This window comes from Mesoplodon bidens (assembly GCF_964165515.1).
Source record: "Mesoplodon bidens genome assembly, chromosome: 2".
NCBI classification, from domain to species: domain Eukaryota; kingdom Metazoa; phylum Chordata; class Mammalia; order Artiodactyla; family Ziphiidae; genus Mesoplodon; species Mesoplodon bidens.
The window spans coordinates 175,421,745-175,441,160 of NC_138177.1; the positions used below are offsets into that span (position 1 = coordinate 175,421,745).

At 50.4% G+C, this 19,416-nt stretch overlaps 1 protein-coding gene across 2 annotated transcripts in view; it reads right to left on the reverse strand.

The window, feature by feature from the left end:
- TMEM51 (transmembrane protein 51) overlaps window positions 1-8,799 on the reverse strand; it is a 48,205-nt gene extending 39,406 nt beyond the window's left edge. For both annotated transcript variants that reach the window (XM_081224965.1, XM_081224964.1), the window contains exon 1: window positions 8,579-8,799. The gene's annotated coding sequence lies outside the window, so the exon portion shown is untranslated. The remainder of the gene's footprint in view (window positions 1-8,578) is intronic.
- Window positions 8,800-19,416: the final 10,617 nt, after the last annotated feature.

Genomic DNA, 19,416 nt, shown 5'->3' on the forward strand with positions numbered 1-19,416 from the left:
TTAGCTTAAAATTTTTAAACTTTTCAAAACACTTAAAATTTTATATGTGAAAGATGGCATTGTTTTAATTAGCATTTTCTTTAATATGATGAGGTTGAATGTTGTTTTTTTTCCCTATATGCTTATGGGTCAATGGCATTTGTTCTTTTTTTTTAAATTTTTATTGGAGTATAGTTGCTTTACAATATTGTGTTAGTTTATACTGTAAAGCAAAGTGAATCAGTTACACGTATACATATATCCCCTCTTTTTTGGATTCCCTTCTCATTTAGGTCACCACAGAGCACTGAGTAGAGTTCCCTGTGCTATACAGTAGGTTCTCATTAGTTACCTATTTTATACATAGTATCAATAGTGTATATATGTCAGTCCCAATCTCCCAATTCATCCCACCTTCCCCCTTCCCCCTTGGTATCGATACGTTTTTTCTCTACGTCTGTGTCTCTATTTCTGCTTTGTAAATGAGATCGCCTATACCAATTTTTCTGACTCCACATATATGTGTTAATATACGATACTTGTTCTTCTCTTTCTGACTTACTTCACTCTGTATGACAGTCTCTAAGTCCATCCATGTCTCTACAAATGACCCAATTTTGTTCCTTTTTATGGCTGAGTAATATTCCATTGTATATATGTACGACATCTTCTTTATCTATTCTTTTATCCCATTTCTTAACTAGGGCATTTAGCGCTTCTTTACTGACTAGAAGAGATCCTGTATGTGTCCAGAAAACAGCCCCTTGTCTAGATGTGTTGCAAATATTGCTCCAGTTTAATATTTACTCTATCAAATTTTTTTTAACTTTAGAAGCCCAATCTATCAGTCACTTTCAAGAATTTATTTTATAATTTGACCTTTTACTTTTACTACCATGCTTTAAAAGCCTCTTACAAAAAGGGGCTTGAGGGCCTCCCTGGTGGCGCAGCGGTTGAGAGTCCGCCTGCCGATGCAGGGGATACGGGTTCGTGCCCCGGTCCGGGAGGATCCCACATGCCGCGGGGCGGCTGGGCCTGTGAGCCATGGCCGCTGGGCCTGCGCGTCCGGAGCCTGTGCTCCGTAACGGGAGAGGCCACAACAGTGCGAGGCCCGCGTACCGCAAAAAATAAAAAAAAAGAAAAAGAAAAAGGGGCTTGAGTAACTTTACAGTGGAGAACTCTTGCAGACATGACTTTGACCAAAGGATCAAGGTTAACACCCCCAATAAGTCATGCTGACCTCGTGGAAATCTTGACATGATGTCATGAGAACACTTCACCTCTGCAGTATTCTTTCCCCAAACCTCAAACCTCAGTCTAATCATGAGAAGACACCAGACAAACCCAAAGTGAGGGACATCCTACAGAACACTGACCAGTACTCGTCAAAGCTCTTGAGGTCACGGAATTCAAGGAAAGACTGAGAAACAGTCACAGATCAGTAGAGATGAGGGGATGGAGAACTAAACGCAAGGTGGTGTCTTGGACCAGATCCCGGAGCAGAAACATGATGGTGGGAACGCTGGTGAGATCCCAGTAAAGTCTGTCGTTTAGCCAGCAGTAATGTGAATTTCTTAGTTTTGATATGTACACTAGGGTCATGCACAATGCCCTTCACCTCTCCAAGTTTTGCTTTTAGTTTTGATTGGGACAGAGAACAGTCTAGAAAGAAAAGTCATCAAAGTTCATGGCTATGGGTGGGGAAGGAAAGTGAAGTGGGCAGCGGTTCCTGGTTCCTTCTGACCAAAGCACCGGGGTGCGGAGAGGGATCGGAGCAGCCGGAATGGGTCTGGAAAGGTAAACTGAGTCTAAACTCTAAAGAGTCCAGTCTTTAGAGCTTTGAAAGTGAAGGGGCTTAGCCCAGACTTGATCCTGCAGGCAGTGGGGAAGCGGCAAAGATCTCAGTTCAGTGCCTGACATGGTTATTGGTTTAGTTCCCTTGTTTGTTTCCTAATGTACTGACCCCTCCCCCAACCCAGTACGGTGTAAGCTCCAGGAAAGCAGGGACTGAGTCTCCCTTGTGGAACATTTCCCCCCCAAACCCTGGACACCTGGCCTGTAGAGTGAACTCAGTGAATACTGGTTGAATGAAAGGAATCAAGTAAATGGTTTTTCCCACCCCTGGCCTTCACATCTAGTATCAGCCCGTGTGAATTAAGCTCTCTTATGCTGCTGGGCCTTTGCACAGGCTGTACCTCTGCCAGGCACAGCTGCTGACCTCCTGCTCCCCCTTCGGATTTCAGCTGAGACTTCAACCTTTCTGAAAATCCTTCCTTCACTCTCCAAGTCTGGGTTAAACCAACTCCTCCAAGCTCCTGGGTTTCCTTGCCACTGGTCAGCTGTATTGTAACGGTGGCTCCCGGGACCACTGGCCCATCTAGGGGGTGCAGCTGGCCTCTCAGGTCCCCACCGGCTCGTGACCAGCACACAACACTATCAGCACATTCGTTTAAAATGGCAGCTCTTGGCAGCCGAAGACAACTTCCTCCCCACTCCCCATGGTCTAATTTGCATCTGTCAGTGTTTGAAAACAATTACTGAAAGGCAACTCCAATATATAATCCCTACCCACCACACTGCAGCTAATGAAGCTGTAATATATGGAGTCTGAAAGTGTGAGTGTTTTGTTTTTTATCATATTTCCCCCATGCCCAAGTTTCGGGAAACCATGTCCACACCCTAACCAACACAAGCCCGGCCAGTGGGGGTGGGGAAAATGTGGAACAAGGGTAACGATATTCTGTCTCTCCCAAACCAGCTGTGAAGAGGAAAAAGTGGCAAAGACAAAAAATTCACCAAGCATTAGAGCCACGTGGTTCTACATCTTGAATAGAAAAAAGAGCAGAACCTCCTGGAGGCATCCAGAATTATACATCATATGAGACCAAGATCTTAAAAAAGGACCTCTCTCACTGGTGAGTTCTCATCCTGGTTCTGCCAAGATTTGCTGGGTAACCTTGGGCCCATCGCCTGTAGGATGTTTCCATTAGGGAAGCTCTGGGGACATTTAAAAAAAAGGAGAAAGGCCAAAACAGGCTTAACCAACCCTGTGATGTGTTTTAAATGCTGGCATTGAACAAATGACTGTTTTGTGCATTGTGCAATTTAAGCTGGACCATTGGCACGACAGTTACAGGCTTGATGATAAACATGAATTCCTAGCGCACATACCAGTGTGGCCCAGAGGAGACGCAGGCTGCAGGGCCAACGTGTGTCTCCAGCCAGGAGCTCTGTCTGATACTGACTTTAGTGCCTCATCTGAAGACCCTCATCAATGTGAGGCCTGAGAGCCCTCACCTGCCCCGCACAGGCCTCCGTCACCCTGTTTTCTGGCCTCAGTTTCTTCTTCTAAGAATCGAGGTGGCTAGACCAGCAGCGGTTTCGTTTTCTTTTTAAAGTCGCAGAATCTCTTTAAAGGGATCCTTTGCACCATGACATCTTTAATATTTGTAAGCAGAGTTTCTTCCCAGCTGGCCCTGCTTCCCACCACTCAGCCCTGTCCCCACAAACCCCTGAGTTGCTTCTGGGACCCGTCCAGGGAATCCCAAGTTTCCCAGGATCACCATATAAAAACCAGTGAGGGACTTCCCTGGCAGTCCAGTGGTTAAGACTTCGCCTTCCAATGCAGGGGGTGCAGGTCTGATCCCTGGTCAGGGAGCTAAGATCCCACATGCCTTGCAGCCAAAAAACCAAACAAAAGCAATATTGTAACAAATTCAGTAAAGACTTTAAAAATGGTCCACATCAAAAAAAAAAAGAAAAATCTTAAAAAAAACAAAACAAGAAAAAAAACCCAGTGAACCGGAGCCGGGTCTTTAGTTGCAACACTCGGGATCTTCATTGCAGCATGTGGAATCTAGTTCCCTGACCAGGGATCGAACCCGGGACTCCTGCATTGGGAATGTGGAGTCTTAACCACTGGAGCACCAGGGAAGTCCCCAAGGTCACGTCTAGTATCGACAATTTACAGACGCCAGGAAATCCCGTCCCCAGGGTGGGGTGACCGACCTTATCACCTGAGTCCGTAACAAATTCTCTGCACATCTTTGCCATCTTTGCCTCTCCAAAGGTAGGGCTTGGAGACAAGCAACCCAAATTCTGATTTTTCGAGGGACCTGCACTTGCCACCCCAGTGCCTAGTCCTGGGGAGATTTGGGGAAAGGGGTGATAACAACAGGGTGGAAGCACCTGGCTAGGTTAAAACCAACACAGAAAAAGATCAGAAGAAACGAAGCTCTCTCCCTCCCTCCTATAATCTTGGGATCACACCCACCCCACCCCGATGGCTGATGTCCTCCATTTCTAAGAAGCTCACCGAGAATCAATGTTTGCATTAGATTTGGTAAACACAGCCCTTTCCCCAACAGCCATGGTGACAGTGACCTGAGAAGTGTACCCCTGAAGTCCCACAGTGGTAATCTGCATAGCATTACAGAATTTGGGCTACTGGAGCATTCTGATTTTGGCCACAAAATTCTGGCCTCCTAAGTACCTTCCAGCCATCAGATGGTAGAAGCACGTGAGACTGGCAGGTTAGAACCGGCGTGAAAAAACCATCACGTGGGGAAAGTACACGTCATGATGATGAATTGGAAAACGAGGATATGAAATAGCTGAGCAAGCAAGCAAGCAAACCAAAAAAGACTGAATAAGACACCACCGTGTCGCCAGTGGTTGTCAGCATATCGTGATGTTTTCCTTCGAGTTTTCTACAATCAGCATGTACTTCCTTTGTAACCTGGGGGAGAAAATAACTTCAAGAGCCTGTCTATCCAGGGGTGCATGATAAAGTAGGGTTCAGGGAGCAGCAAGCAAGTTTAATCACTAGTTTGGTCTCTGGCGTGAAAGTCAGTTTGAAGAGACAGGTCCTGAAAATGTCAAGATACATATACTCCTTGTCTTCCGGGGGCCCCAGCGTTTACTCCTTCTGGACGTGTGACTGTGGGTACCCCCCAAATTCCTGGCAGTGTGGAGTATAGGGAGAAAGGGGCCCTTGCAGGAGGCGTATGCTCTGTTTTGTTTTTTCTTCAAGAACCATCCTCAAAATCATTCAAGACAGAATCGGGAAACTTGGCTTCTAGCCCCGGCTCCGATCTCAGGCCCGTCCTTTCCCTTCCCCCTTCCCTGGGCCTCAATTTCCCAATTTGTAAAACAAATGGACTTTCGGATGGCGAAGGTCCCTTCTGGCTCCAATATTCTAAGAGCTAAAGGAACCAGCACTCAGGTTTAAGGGCTGCTATGTCTGAGAAATCTAGGGCAAGAGAGAATAAGGAAACTTTCAGCTGCTCAGCCCGAGTAGACAACACAGACTAGAAGGCGAGGGCCAGCCCAGCATCTTGACACAGGGCTTGGGGCGGAGGTGAGGGAGGAGCTGATGATGAGCCTGAGGCACTTAGCAGAGATCCCCGGTGGTCCAGGAGGGGTAGGGCAGTGTGGCCTGGAGCAGGCAAAGCCAAACAAGTGACCTGTTTCTCCGCGGAGCCAGAGCTCCCAGCACGATGGCTGGTGCACCAAAGGCTCAATCCAGAAGAAAGGAGGAAAAAAAAAATCACCAGGCTAAACAGGGCCACCTGTCCAAACTGGGGAGAAGCAAGACAGATGTTGAGAAAACCTCCCACCCTGGACTAACCTGGGGCCCATAACAAGTCTCTGACTTGAATGTGGCCAGTCTCCTGGGATAATGCAGAGGAACCTAGATCCGGTTCTGCTGCTGACTTGCTGTGGGCCCTTGGGTGAGTTCCTTCCCCTCTCTGAGTTTTGTCTGTCAAATGAGAGGACATTCTAGGGTCCTCCCGTGGCAGGTGAAAGGCTGTGCATGGTCCACCTCCAAGTAAAAGAGACTTATAACCAGGAGAAGGATGCTCTTACAGCTGTCAATTGCAAAAAACAAAACAAAACAAACAAACAAATAAAAAACTCCTCTAAACTTCAGAGCGGACACAACAAAAGGGAAAGCAAAAGCCAGCAGCCAGAAGCAGACCCTTCACCACGTCCCCAGTCAGAAGGCATCTGAGATTAGGGAACTTTCCTGGCACTTAGGAAGAAAACTCTCCTCAGTCCCTCGAATGAGAAGCCCAGAGCCAAAGGTCCTGGAGCTCTGGTCTCCTCCAGCCCAAGAGCTCTGAGGGCTTTACTGCCAGCCCTGCAGAGGGAGGAAAGAACATTTACCAGAACCGTGACCCAGGAAAACAGGAGCCCCCCAAAGGGACAGGCTGCCCACTGCAAATGCCAACAGGAGATGGGCTGCTGACTCTGTCTCCAGCATTGCCACTCCTCGCATAGACGCAGATGCTCCTGGGGCTCGGGACTTCTGGAGCCAGAGAGCTGGAGAGCCTCAGCTGGAGGGGCTTGGGCCCTGCCAAGGTCCCACCACCTTGCTCTGGTAGAGGACAGGCTGGCAGTCTGAGCCTCACACTGAATCCACAGATTTCCCGCTTGACCAGTGGTCACATGCTAAGACCACCTGTTAACCTCTGCCTCCTGTGCGCGGCGCCAAGCCAGCTTCTTCATTCCTGATGCCTCCAGCAGCCTGCAGGCCAGAATCCTCTCCCCTAGCAACCTTCTCCAAACTCCCATCCAACTTCCACGCAGCCAGATTTATCTTCCTAACACAGCAACAGGATCAAATAACTCTCCTGCTTAAAGAACCTGAACGGAATTTGTGTCTTTCTTGTCCAGAGATGTATACTGAGCACCTAGAACAGTGCCTGGCCCACAGAAGGCACACAGTCAACATCTGTGGATCGGTTCTAAGATGTCCACTGAATAAAGTCCCACCTGTGATGACCTCGCCCCACCTCTGCAGTCCAGTTCACTCCAGACCCTCCACTCCCTTTACTTCCCTGCGTGCTCCCACAAACCCACCTGCCACTACCTGAGCGCTTCCCTCGGTCCAGCACACCTCGTGCACCTTCATACCTCCATGCCTTTGCCTGTGCTGTTCCATCTGCCCAGACACCCTTCCTACCCTGTCCCCTTGAGAGCCTCCACTTCACTGTTTAATTTACCAACATTCTTTTCTTAGCAGGACCTGCTGGCACGCCTCACCCGGAGTTACTTTCTTTCTTCTGTTCCTCCCTAACCCTGTACCATAGCTTGCTACAGAGTACTTGCTGTGTGCGAGGCATGAATGTCCCCCCTCACCCTAGGTTATCATTCCCACTGTACAGATGAAGAAACTGAGGCTCACAGAGGCAAAGTGACAGGTAAAGTGACACTGTGGGTCACACAGCCAGGGAATGGTGGGGTCTGACTATATTGCCACCTCTTTACGACACTTGCCATTTACTACTCACTAGGCTGGGAACTCTTTAAAGCCCCTTGGCCCTGTATCCCCGGGGGGCCGGCCTGCGCCTCTGTGATACTCAAGAGGCCCTAATCATTGAACCACTGGCAGCTCAGGACATTGTGAGGCACAGACGCACAGCCAGTCTCCTCCCCTTTCTTCCTCTTCTGCCTTTTCTCCCAATCTGGGCGATAGCTCCGGCAAGCTGGGGAGGGACACATTTGGAGGGAAAGGGGCCCCCTCCCAATTCCATTTGGCCCTATCAACTTAGGTCAAGATCCCTGTGTGACGTCTCCAGAGTGTGAAAGCCAGTCACAGGTCCCAGAGCCGACCCTTCACTAGGAAGGCCATCCTCGAAGTGATCCCCCCTCAAAACGAAAGCCAGAAGCCAGCCTCAGAGGGCAATCCCTCTCCTGCCTCCCGCCAGGCTGGCTCCGGCCCCGCCCACCCCGCTCCCGCTACACCTGGGTTCCCAGCTCCTGGACCACCCGCAGAGTTAGCGAGGACCCGTCGCAGCTTCTCGGGAAACCGTAGGGATGTCCAGGTTTCCTGCACCCTCGTCCTCTGGCTTAGGAAAGATTTCGTTCTGAAAGTGCCCATCCCTCTTAATCAGACTTGGCATTCCGGGCCACAGGGCTCCCTTCAGGGCGCAGACTAGAGATCTGATTTGGATCTGAGTAGTATTGATACTTGCTCTGCGGCAGGCACGAATGCCCCACCTCACCCCGGGAGGTTGTCACTCCCATTTTACTAGGTGAAGAAACCTGAGTTACACCCCATTGCTCACACCCGATTTCTCACCCTTTGCCTCTAGTACCTCACAAGCGCGCGCGCGCGCGCACGCACGCACGCGCACACACACACGAATCTAAATCCCTTAAAAGTCTCCCTTTCCAAAAAGGAATGAGGGATGGGGGAAAGGGCCCTTTCGGGCAGCGACGGGTGGTTTCCTGGGACCTACTGAGAAGTTCTGCTTTAAGCAACGAGGGAAGGTGCCTCTTTGGCCAAGGGTTCGAAATCCGCCAACAGGGGGCCCGGAGGCCGGCTTCTCCGCCAACAGGGGGCCCGGAGGCCGGCTGCCTTCCCCCAGGCGAAGCCAGCTGGCCTCAGCGCGATGCCCGGGAGCCGGGTGGTCCCTCACTGGCCCGGCGCGGCTCCAGAGGATGCGAGGACACAGTCCTCCCGCCGAAGACCCCGGGCAGGAAGCTCTCAGACGAACGGACAGACAGACCCAGAGAGCCGTCGACTCCCTCCGGAGCCCTGTGGGGAACAATCCCTCCGCGGGGCGCGGCGGGGCGGAAGGCGCAGACTCACCGGGGCGGCGGCGGGTCCAGCTCGGTCTCGGTCGGGCGGCCGGGGGCTGGGGGCTACACGACCCCGGCCCCCACAGGCTGCCTCCTTCGGGTGCTGCGATCCCGGGGCTGGGGGCTCCGGGGAATCTCGGTCGATGGAGCGCGGGGGCGGAGAGCGCGCAGCCCGCTCTCGGACCGGGATGGGGACGCAGGAAGCGCGGCCGCTGGGCGCCGGCGTGCCGGAGGGAGGAACCGCGAGACACGGAGGGCGGTGCCGGCCCAGAGCGGCCTCCGGCCTCGAGAGGCACCGCCCACCAGTCGACCCTCTCCGCCTAGCCCGGCCGTCCGCTCCACCCAGAGGCCCGGGGCGCCGAGCCCCAGCTGCGGAGGGCGGGCACGCACTCCGCCTGGTCGGCTGGGGGAGGAGTGCGGTCCGGGGGCGCTGGGCCGCATGAAGTTGGCTAAACCGGGGTGGGGGCAGGGCCCTGACTCCTTTCCCCTCCGCGGGGGACCGGGAATTGGATTATGCGGGTAGGGTGGGGACAGGCGTCTCGGGCCGGAGTCCGGGTTTTAAGGGTTAAGTAAGAGCAGAGATTCCCCACCAGCCCCGGCGGCTCAGCTCAGCGGGCCCGCCTGCCGCGCCTTTACCTGGTGAGGCGCTCACCTGGCCAGCCGGTGCACCGGCCTCCCCACTCCCCCGCCCCTTCCTGGGGAGGCTGCCGCCTCCCTCTTCACCCTGCAGCAGGTTCAGGGCGCTGAGCCCCGCCTGCACCGCCCAGGGCTGGGGCCCTGCGAGGTAACTGATGGGCGGAGGTAAGAAAGGAGGAAATGAGTTTTTGAAAAGCGAGTCTGTTCAGGCCCTCGACTCGGCTCCCCACCCCCTCCCGGGTTCTCTGGGCGCCCTCCGGGTCTCACACCTGGGCCTTGGTCGGGGTGGAGCCCATACCAGGTGCCTGCGCCCGCGCCCGGGATGGGGGCGCCCCGGCTCGGGTGCCTCCCCAGCTGGGGGCCCGTTCCCAGCTTTGCGGAGGACTTGCCCAAGGAAGCACCAGTTGGTGTCCTGCCGACCAGGTGGCAGGGAGGTGTCCGCCTCTGCTTAGAGGCCCAGAGTTGCTGCCCAAGGCCTGGCTCTGGGGAGGGTGAACCACAGCTTGGGAGGGCGCCTCTTACCTGCGACCCTGCGTGGGGCCCCTGCCTGGAGGTTTGCCCTGGAACTGCGCTGCTGGGACGCAGCCCGATTCTAAACACAGAGGGAGAAGGTTGCCCTTCTCCTCTCTCAACCTTAGATTGTTCTGAGTTCCAAGACCGGTCAGGCCAGGGTCCCTTTCTCCAGTGAGTGTCCAGCCCTTTGAAGTTCAAGTCCTGAGAAAAGCTGATAGGCAGCTGGCCGGGTGTCAGAGAATCTAGCAGAGGACAGAAGGCGCCTCCTACTGGGAATCTGCCCCGTCTAGGATGGAAAATAGACACCCTGGTGGTAATTGCAATCAAGTTCACTTACAAACTGCTGACTTCATGGGTACACATGGTCCCCATGTGTGTATACCTACAGGGTGGTCACACGTGGGTATTTTTTCCCGTTGTTGCTTCTTAAGGGCAACAGTTCAACAGGACCCTGGTGTCTATAAAGAAGCCAATTTGGGGCTTCCCTGGTGGCGCAGTGGTTGAGAGTCCGCCTGCTGATGCAGGGGACACGGGTTCGTGCCCCGGTCTGGAAGGATCCCACATGCCGCGGAGCGGCTGGGCCCATGAGCCATGGCCGCTGGGCGGGCGCGTCCGGAGCCTGTGCTCCGCAACGGGAGAGGCCACAACAGTGAGAGGCCCGCATACCACACACACAAAAAAAAGAAGCCAATTTGGGGCTGTCTTGTGATTTGGGGGTGGGAAAGGCATTTAGAGAAACAGAGTAATGAGTCTCCATAAGTATATCAATAACTGGCATTCCTCACATCCTTGCTGTGGATCAAGCACCAGGTTACCACCTGCTCCCCTTGCACCATCTCATTTAATCCTCATAACAACCCTGGAGATGGTTATCAGTCATGCCCACTTTATAAAACAGAAAGCTGAAGCTTAAAGGGGTGAGGTCATTTGCCCAAAGTCATACAGCTGAGAAGTGTCAGGAGCTTGACCCAAGTTGGTCCCCTCCAGAGCCTGTGCTCTCCCTGCTATAGAAAAATCACTTGTCATGCTCTGGGCCCTGAGGCAAGCTTCCCCTGCTTCTCCTATCTGTCGCTCGGGAAGAAGACACCATTGTCGCACTCTGCATAGTGAAGTAAATCTTTACAAGTCTGCCTCCTGCTCTCCTGAGGACTGGGACCCCTGCGCCCCCATACTGGCTCCCTGCAGGTGCTTAATAAATATTTTCTGGATGAATGAAAGCCCCAAATAATAACATTATCTTAGCAAATGGAGAGAACCTTTGTGTAGAAAGGACCTGTGATAACAGGCTCCCATTTGAGAGCTGTGTGTATCCACTGCAAAGTTTAGACAATGAATTTGGGAACCTTCCAGGCTTTGAAGGAGTGATGGGAAACAGTCACATAGCTCTCAGATAAGACCAGGAATCTGGTTTTCATTTCACTCTGCAAGACCAACTTTGGAGAGGCCTGGACTGCGGGTGATCATTTCAGACAACTGTTCCAGCTCCTACCAGAGGCAAAGGGCCTCAGTACTTTTCCATGCCAGGGTCCAACTCCAGAGCCGCCCTGCTCTGTTGCACACCCAACTGGGCAGGTCTCGTCTATCTGAGAAAATCATCTTCAGAGTGTTCCTTTTAAGCAGGCTGACCCTGGCTAATCTGGGGAGAGGCTGGAGAAATTCTCAAAGCTGAGCCACAGGCAGAACCCAGAAGCTGGCAAAGGAAGCATATTTCTCTTTGTCATCCTCCCCTTCAAGCCTTCTCCCTCTATGTGGTTAGTTTCTCTGAATCTTCCCAGGTTCTCTATGTCCCATTGAGGAGCCTGACTTAATTTAACTGCCACTTTATCCCACTGTCAGCTGACAAGGGCCTGAGACATGCCCTTGGGGAAAGAGCCAAAGAAATAAATCTGGAATGGTGGAATTTCTGTTACCTGTTACCATCAGAGGCAGTGGGGAAGATGGCAGTTACCATTTACCGAGCCCTAGGTTTCAGGTGCTCTGCAAACATTGTGTTATTCGATCATCACAACAGCCTTAAAAGGAAAATTCTATTATTCCTGTTTTTCAGGTGAGGCTAAGACTCAGAGGAGTTATATACCTGGATCCATTAGTGGTAGAGCCAAGAATTGAACCAAGGTATATACTTGCTCTTAACAACTATGCTAGGAACCCTGTGTGGTAGGCAGAAGGATGACCACCCAAAGGTATGCACATCCTGATCTCCAGAACTTGTGAATATGTTAACTTACATGGCCAAAGAGACCTTGCAGATGTGATTGCGTTAAGGATCTTGAGATGGGGAGATTATCCTGAATTATGCTGGTGGACCTGATGTGATCACAAGGGTTCTCATAAGGGAGGCAAGAGGGTCAGAGTCAGAGACGTGACACTGAAAGCAGAGGTCAGAGTCATGCAGTTGCTGGAGGCGGCCATGAACCAAGGAATGTGGGCAGCCTCTAGAAGCTGGAAAAGGTCAGGAATGGATTCTCCCCTAGACCCTCCAGCAGGAGCACAGCTCTGCTGACACCTACATTTTAGCCTAGCGAGACCGATTTTGGACTTCTGACCTCCAGAATTGTCAGATAATAAGTTTGTGTTGTTCATAGCCATAAAGTTTGTGGTAATTTGTTACAGTAGCAATAGGAAACCAATACATCCTGCAAACTCAGCCACGTAGGCAGATGTTTATTTCACCCACCTTTTCAGCTAACTATTCACGGTAAAGCTCTTCTCCTGTGAGGCACCATGATACAACATGTATCATAGATTTAGAAAGAAGGCAGGATTTCATCAGACCTCTCTTTGGTTTCTGAAGTCTCTGTCACTTATGAGCTGTGTGACCTTGGGCAAATGTCTCATCCTCTCTGAGCCTCAGTTTCTTCATCTGTAAAAAGGGTGATGCCAATAATACCTATTTTTCAGGACCAATATGAGGATTAGGTGAACCAGAATGTGAAAAAGTGCCTTATAAATGGTCCAGTGACATCTGAACATGAGTCGTTTGGGGCATTAACCTGTCCAGCTCTGAGAGTCTGGATGTGAGGAGGACTGCATGCTGTTCCGAGCATTTCACATTTTGACTTTCTCTGCCTGAGTGAGCAAGTAACTAATTTAAAATATTCGACTGTCTCTGGTCAGTGACTAGACCACGATCTGTTATAAAGTAAGGCTGAAAAATTCACTTAGAGGAAGAGATCATCTTGCAGAAGAACTCACATGTGTGCTCAAGAAGATGTGTTCAAGGACTTCCATTGCTGATTATTTATAATGGTGAAAAATCATTATCAAACTAAATGCCACCAAAAAGAGATATACTAAATTAATTATGGTGCAGTCTCATACTGGAATACTATGCAGTCATGAAGAGAGAAGGAGCTATCTCACAGGGAGGAATATCCAAGATGGATCATTAACTGAGAAAAGCAAGAGACCAAGAATTCTGATGCCACACAAATGGTTTTTAAAACAGATAGAGACACATGTATTTGACTACGCATAAGAAGTGTTCAGGAGGGACCAAGCCAAACCAAACCATAGTTACCTTTAGAAATTGAGAAGAGGGGTGTGTGTGTGTGTGTGTGTGTGTGTGTGAGAGAGAGAGAGAGAGAGAGAGAGAGAGAGGGAGAGAGAGATGGAGGAGGTAATTATTATTTTTTTCAAAAAGAATGTATTAAATTTATAATAAAACTTAGAAAAAATAGGGGGGCCAGGAACCACCTGTATGGTCCACCAAGGGCACACCCTGCTTTGTCTGCCCTGTGTCTTCCCTTTCTTGCTGTGATCTTTCCCCATCTGCCACTCTTCCTTTGCTCAGTTCTGAGCAGATGACCCCCTCTTCCCACCTTTACTCATTTCTAAACTTTGAGAATCTGAATGATGTCTCTACCTTGTGACTCTTTCCAAAGTCAGCAGTCAAACACGTACCATACTTGTAACCTGGCCTTCACCTGGAGTGGTTCACGTTAGTCACCTACCCGGAAAGGATGTGTCTTGCTTGCAGGCATTACCCATGACATACTGGCCCAACCTCTCTGAAGGTTTAATCAGGTCTGCATGGTGAAAAATTGTGCTCATATAGTGCAAAGTGAAATTGGATAATTGGACCATTTGTTTAAATAAAACAACTTCATCCCATTTCCTGGAATTTTTTTTGTTCAAGAAATACATCTCTTCCTGAGTTACCAACTTAATGGGGCCTGTGTAGACGGATCAGATGGCCCAGAATGGAGCTGGTGAGGACATCATGGCTTTGGGGTACAGGTTCTTGGGACACCTGAGCACAGAGAACCAGCAATCCTTCCTCCTTATCACCCCATATTCCTCTGTGCCCCACCCTGTAGAACCTTCCTCTAGATCTCATAATCATCAGTCAGTTCATCCAGCTACTTCCTAACTGGGGTCCTGCTCCCAAGCTCTCGCCCTTGAATCCATTCTCCCCGTTGAATGGTCAGCGGTGTGAAACACAGATCTGAGCAACGGTTCCCCACTGCCCTCGGCATCCAGTCCAGACTCCTTGACAAGGACACACGGGGACTTCATAATCGAGTGGCCCTTCTGATGTGCTCAGCCTCCTTTACTCATGTTCCTTCAGGCTCCCTGCTCTATCTCTCTCTCTTCCTGTGGGCCCCTTTTCCATCAATGATGAAACCTTTCCCAGAAGCTCCTAGGAAACTTCCTTGATCGCTCCCTTCCCGGCGCTGGCTCACGTGCCTCCTCCTAACCCCATCACAGCGAGGACCCTCCAGACTGGGGTAGACTCTTGGGATTCACCTGGAGTCACTTGGGGTTGGTGCAGACACCTGAGACAGATGGAGGATTTGCCAAGAGAATGAAGAAGCCAGTGACTGTTGGTAGCCCCGGGCAGACACCTATAGCAGGCACCATCAGTATAGGAGGGCCTCCCTGTTGGGCTGGCACACGCCAAAGCAGGAAAGCCCTCTACAGAGAGCGTGGGAGAGAGATGCTTCCGGGATTCCTGCCGGCTTTCCAGTTCTTCAGGCTGAGCAGTATTCCTGTTCTGCTGAGTTTCCTTTTTGCTTAAACTAGTCTGATGAGTTTCCATTGCTTGCAACGAAAGGACCCTAAGAGAATCCCTTGGAAGCTTTTGCAAGCAGCCTGGAAGCAGGGCCAGAGACCAAGCACAGGTACCCTGCTCCTCTTCCAGTTAACTAACTGCACTGAAACCACCAGCAGCAAACACAAGGGCCCTGTGGGACTTGGATTTCAAGGAAAGACATCCACCTCTAGGATAAGTAAATAACAGTAGCAGCCACCATTCATATAGCGCTGACTATGTGCCAGGCAGTATTCTACCCACCTTACAATTACTGTCTCATTTAATCATCCTCATAACCACATGAGGAAGGTACTATAGTTCGCCCATTTTACAGATGAGGAAACTGAGACACAGGTTAAGTGACCTAATCAAGCTCACTCAGCTGGTAAGTGGGGGGGGGGTCTGCCTATGACCCTAACGTGCTTGGAGCCTGTGCTCCCACCTACTTTTCTACCCTGGTTCTCATGTAAGTGGTGTTTATGATACCCTGAGGGACTCCTTGATCCAGGTTCAGAAGATGGAAGATGAACAGGGAGACAGAGATTCAGCTCCCCTGGCTGAGAGGGGCCAACAGGAGGAGCACGGCCGTGTCTTCCACACCTGCTAGGGTCCTGGTGGCCCATTCCTTCCCCCCAGGCTGCCACAGTGGGCTAATATTTGGTGATATTGATGAAAGTTGTTTTTCTCCCTTTTGCTTTTTCCAGACCTTGGCGCTTCTTACTTTGCAGGAAGACTCGATTCAGCAGGAAAGCAGAGATAACCCTTTTGAATTTCAAGGACAAGGACTTTGAGTTGCAAGAATGTGGCCTTGGAGTTTCAAAAGAGGAAGGCCTGGAGGCCTCTGGGCATAACGTTTATGTCATTAACAAAATGTTTGGAGACTGAGACCCAAGAGCCATTTCCCTCAAGCCAGTTAAGGTCAAAGTTCCTTGGGCTGGGGGGCCAGGTAGAGGGCAGCGTTATGATGATGTGGGTCTCCAGAGAGATGAGGCGTGGCCAAAGCAGCGGCCCTGTGCTGTCTGGGGGAGGGAGTGTGGATTGGGGACAAGCCTCGGAGAATGTCTCCCCTTACCCAGCATGGCACGGGCAGGGAAGGGATGGTCATATAGAGTGATTGGCAGAGGGGCTGAGACGGCCTTGCGGGGGCTTGCCAGGCCCTGCCAACGTCTCCCGTGTGCCCAAGAGGGCAGAAGAAGCTGAGAGAAGAAAGAGAGAGAAGCTGGGCCTGGAGATGGATTCCAGGAAGCCTAGGAGGGCACATCTGCCTCCTGGAAGACAGAAACGAGGCCACCACAGCGGGTGTCAGAAAAGACTGGATCGCCCCTGCCCCCTGCCCAGGTCTGGCCCTCTGGGAGTTACCTCCTTTCCCCATAAAAGAAACATAGACACAACCCAGAATAGGAAGTAGGGAGACTCTGATTAACTATCATTTCTTCCACCCAGAAATTGTCTCGTTTTGAAAACTGAAGTTATGTTTCGTGCGCACTTTATGCCGTGGATTGAACGTCCCATCGTTTCTCTGCTGCTCCTCAAAGGGCTGTGCATGTTCAGCCCCGCCCTCTTGTACATTTCTACCTGGAGGAGGGGATTAACAGGTTCTTCGGGAGAAACAGGGGAGGCGGAGCACAGAACAGAGGGATAACACTCCCGCCCGCCCCTCCTGCATCACCAGTCTCTGTCTTCCACCATTTCTGCTGTCCCTGCACCCTGCAGAAAATCCTCCCAGTGCTGATATAGTGGAGGTGATGGTTCTTTGTACTTATTTCATAAGGACCCTCCACCAGCCCCCAACCAACAACGCACCTGCTCTAACCATACCTGTCAAGTACATGATTGTGTCTGCTTGGGTGGAAGTTCAACATGACACTATGTTGTCTGGGTAGCTGTTGTCTTTGTCCATGACTCCTATATCTACTTTTTTTAAAAAAATAGATTTATTTATTTTATTTTATTTATTTTTGGCTGTGTTGGGTCTTTGTTGCTGCGCACGGGCTTTCTCTAGTTGCGGCGAGCGGGGGCTACTCTTCGTTGCGGTGCGTGGGCTTCTCATTGCGGTGGCTTCTCTTGTTGCAGAGCAGGGGCTCTACGTGCACGGGCTTCAGTAGTTGCAGCACGGTGGCTCAGTCGTTGTGGCTCGCGGGCTCTAGAGCGCAGGGTCAGTAGCTGTGGCGTACGGGCTTAGTTGCTCCGCGGCACGTGGGATCTTCCCGGACCAGGGCTCGAACCCGTGTCCCCTGCATTGGCAGCCGGATTCTTACCACTGGTCCACCAGGGAAGCCCCCATGGCTCTTTAGACCAGAGTTTTGCAACTTTAGCACTGTTGACATTTGGGTGGGATCATTCGTTGCCGTGGGGGTTATCCTGGGCCTTGTAGGATGTTTAGCTGCTTCCCTGAGACTCTATCTACTAGATGCTAGTAGCAACCCCCTCTCAAGTTGTGACAACCAAAAGTGACTTCAGACATTGTCAAACATCCCCCAGTTAAGAACCTCTGTTTAAAACATCACACACAGGATCCCCAGCATGTGCTTTGTGCTCTGATATGGATGTCATTGAGGGCAGACAGAGAAATATAATCAGAAAAGTAGTGGCCTGGAAGTCAGAAGACCTGGGTTCAAGTCCCAGTTCTGTCACTTCTTACCTGTGTGACCATGAGCAAATCACAGTTTTCCCACGTGTGTAGTGGGGATAATACATGAGGAGAGGGGTTTTAACTGGTTTCATTCACTACTGTAACTCCAGGATCTAGTGCATGGCACATAGTAAGTGCTCAAGAAAATTGTGTTGACGGAATGAATGAATCTCTGCCCTGCCTCCCTCCCAGGGTTCCAGTGAAAAAGTCTGTACAAAATTCCATGACTGAGGGGCCACAGAAAATACTGTACCCCGTCCAAACTCAGAACACAGCTGCCCCTGGCTGACATTTTCTTTTTTTTTTTTTTTTTTTTCTTTTTGCGGTATGCGGGCCTCTCACTGTTGTGGCCTCTCCCGTTGCGGAGCACAGGCTCCGGATGCGCAGGCCCAGCGGCCATGGCTCACGGGCCCAGCCGCTCCGCGGCATATGGGATCCTCCCAGACCGGGGCACGAACCCGTATCCCCTGCATCGGCAGGCGGACTCTCAACCACTGCGCCACCAGGGAGGCCCTGACATTTTCTAACTAATTTTAAATACATAAGAATCCATAGTAACCCCAAACTGGAAACAACCTGAGTGTCCTTCAGTAGGGGAATGGTTAAATTCTGGTACATCCATACCATGGAATACCATGCAGCAACCAAAAGGAACAAATCATCAATGTATGCAGCAATTTACACTGAGCTGAGGGAATCATGCTGAGTAGAAAGAGCCAGTCTCAGAAGGTTACATACTCTATGATTTCATTGATGTAATATTCTTGAAATAACCAAATTATAGAGCTGAAGATCATTGGCAGGGGCTGGGGGTAGGGATGAGGGGATGGGGATGAGGGAATTGTTGTGGCTACACTGGAGTAGCGTGAAGGAGCTTACGGTGATGAAACAGTTCTGGATCTTGATTGATCACATGTGATCATACTGATTTACACGAGTGATAAAACTGCATAGGACTACACACACACACACACACACACAAATACATGTCAAACATGACATCTGAATAAGCTCTGTGAATTGTACCAGTGTCAGTTTCCTGACTGTGCTATTGTACCGTAGTTACACAAGAGGTTACCACTGGGGAAGGCTGGGTGAAGGACACACAAGATTTTACTGTACATTAAAAATTTCCTGTGAATCTAATTTTTTCAAAATAAAGATTTTAACTCAAATAATATATAAATAAAATAAGTGAATACATAGGGACATAAGGAAGAAAAGAATTCTCAAAAGTCACATGCAGTATAGAAATAGTTGAATTTCCCAGATCACCAGAGGAGGTGAGACTCAGACCACAAACTCAAGCTGGCAGGAAAGGTAACTATTTTTCCATGACTCAGCCTAATTTGTCTCACAAGTTCCTCTTCTGCCAGGTGTTCCCTTCCCCCTTTTGCTGGGGTTGCATCTAATTTCTGAGGGCCTTCTGTAGTGCCATCCCACTCCCCCAACCTTAGGAGCACATCTGGAGCCAATGCCATCCACCCAGACTGGCTGCTGGCTGTGGACCCTGCAAGTCCACACTGAGCCATCCCTCACCCCAACTCCCACACCATGCTGGGCCCAGGGGAAACCTGGCAGGATGACGAGCCCCTACCTGGCATCCTCTGATGCGTGTGTAGTCCACAGGTAGGTTTGGTTTGGCCCACATAGTATTTTTGAAAATTAGTTGCCTTGTATCTATATGAGATGATGGATGCTTTCTAAACGTTCTGTTTTCATCATTTCATGATGTATGTAAGCCAAATCATTATGCTGTACACCTTAAACTTATACAATGCTGTATGTCAATTGTATCTCAAGAAAACTGAAAGGAAAAATAAATAGCATTTATTTTTCAAAATTTTCAAAATTTTATTACAAAAACAATTAGTTGCCAGTATTTGAAATGGGAATTTTCACATAAGGCTCTAGCTCTCTGGAGCAGAGGGTTCTGGGCACACATTTCCCGTGGAGCAGTGATCTGCTGGACCTGTGTAGTGGCTGCCCCTTCAGACCAGGCATGCCCTCTTGTGATTCACCACCGTCCCCA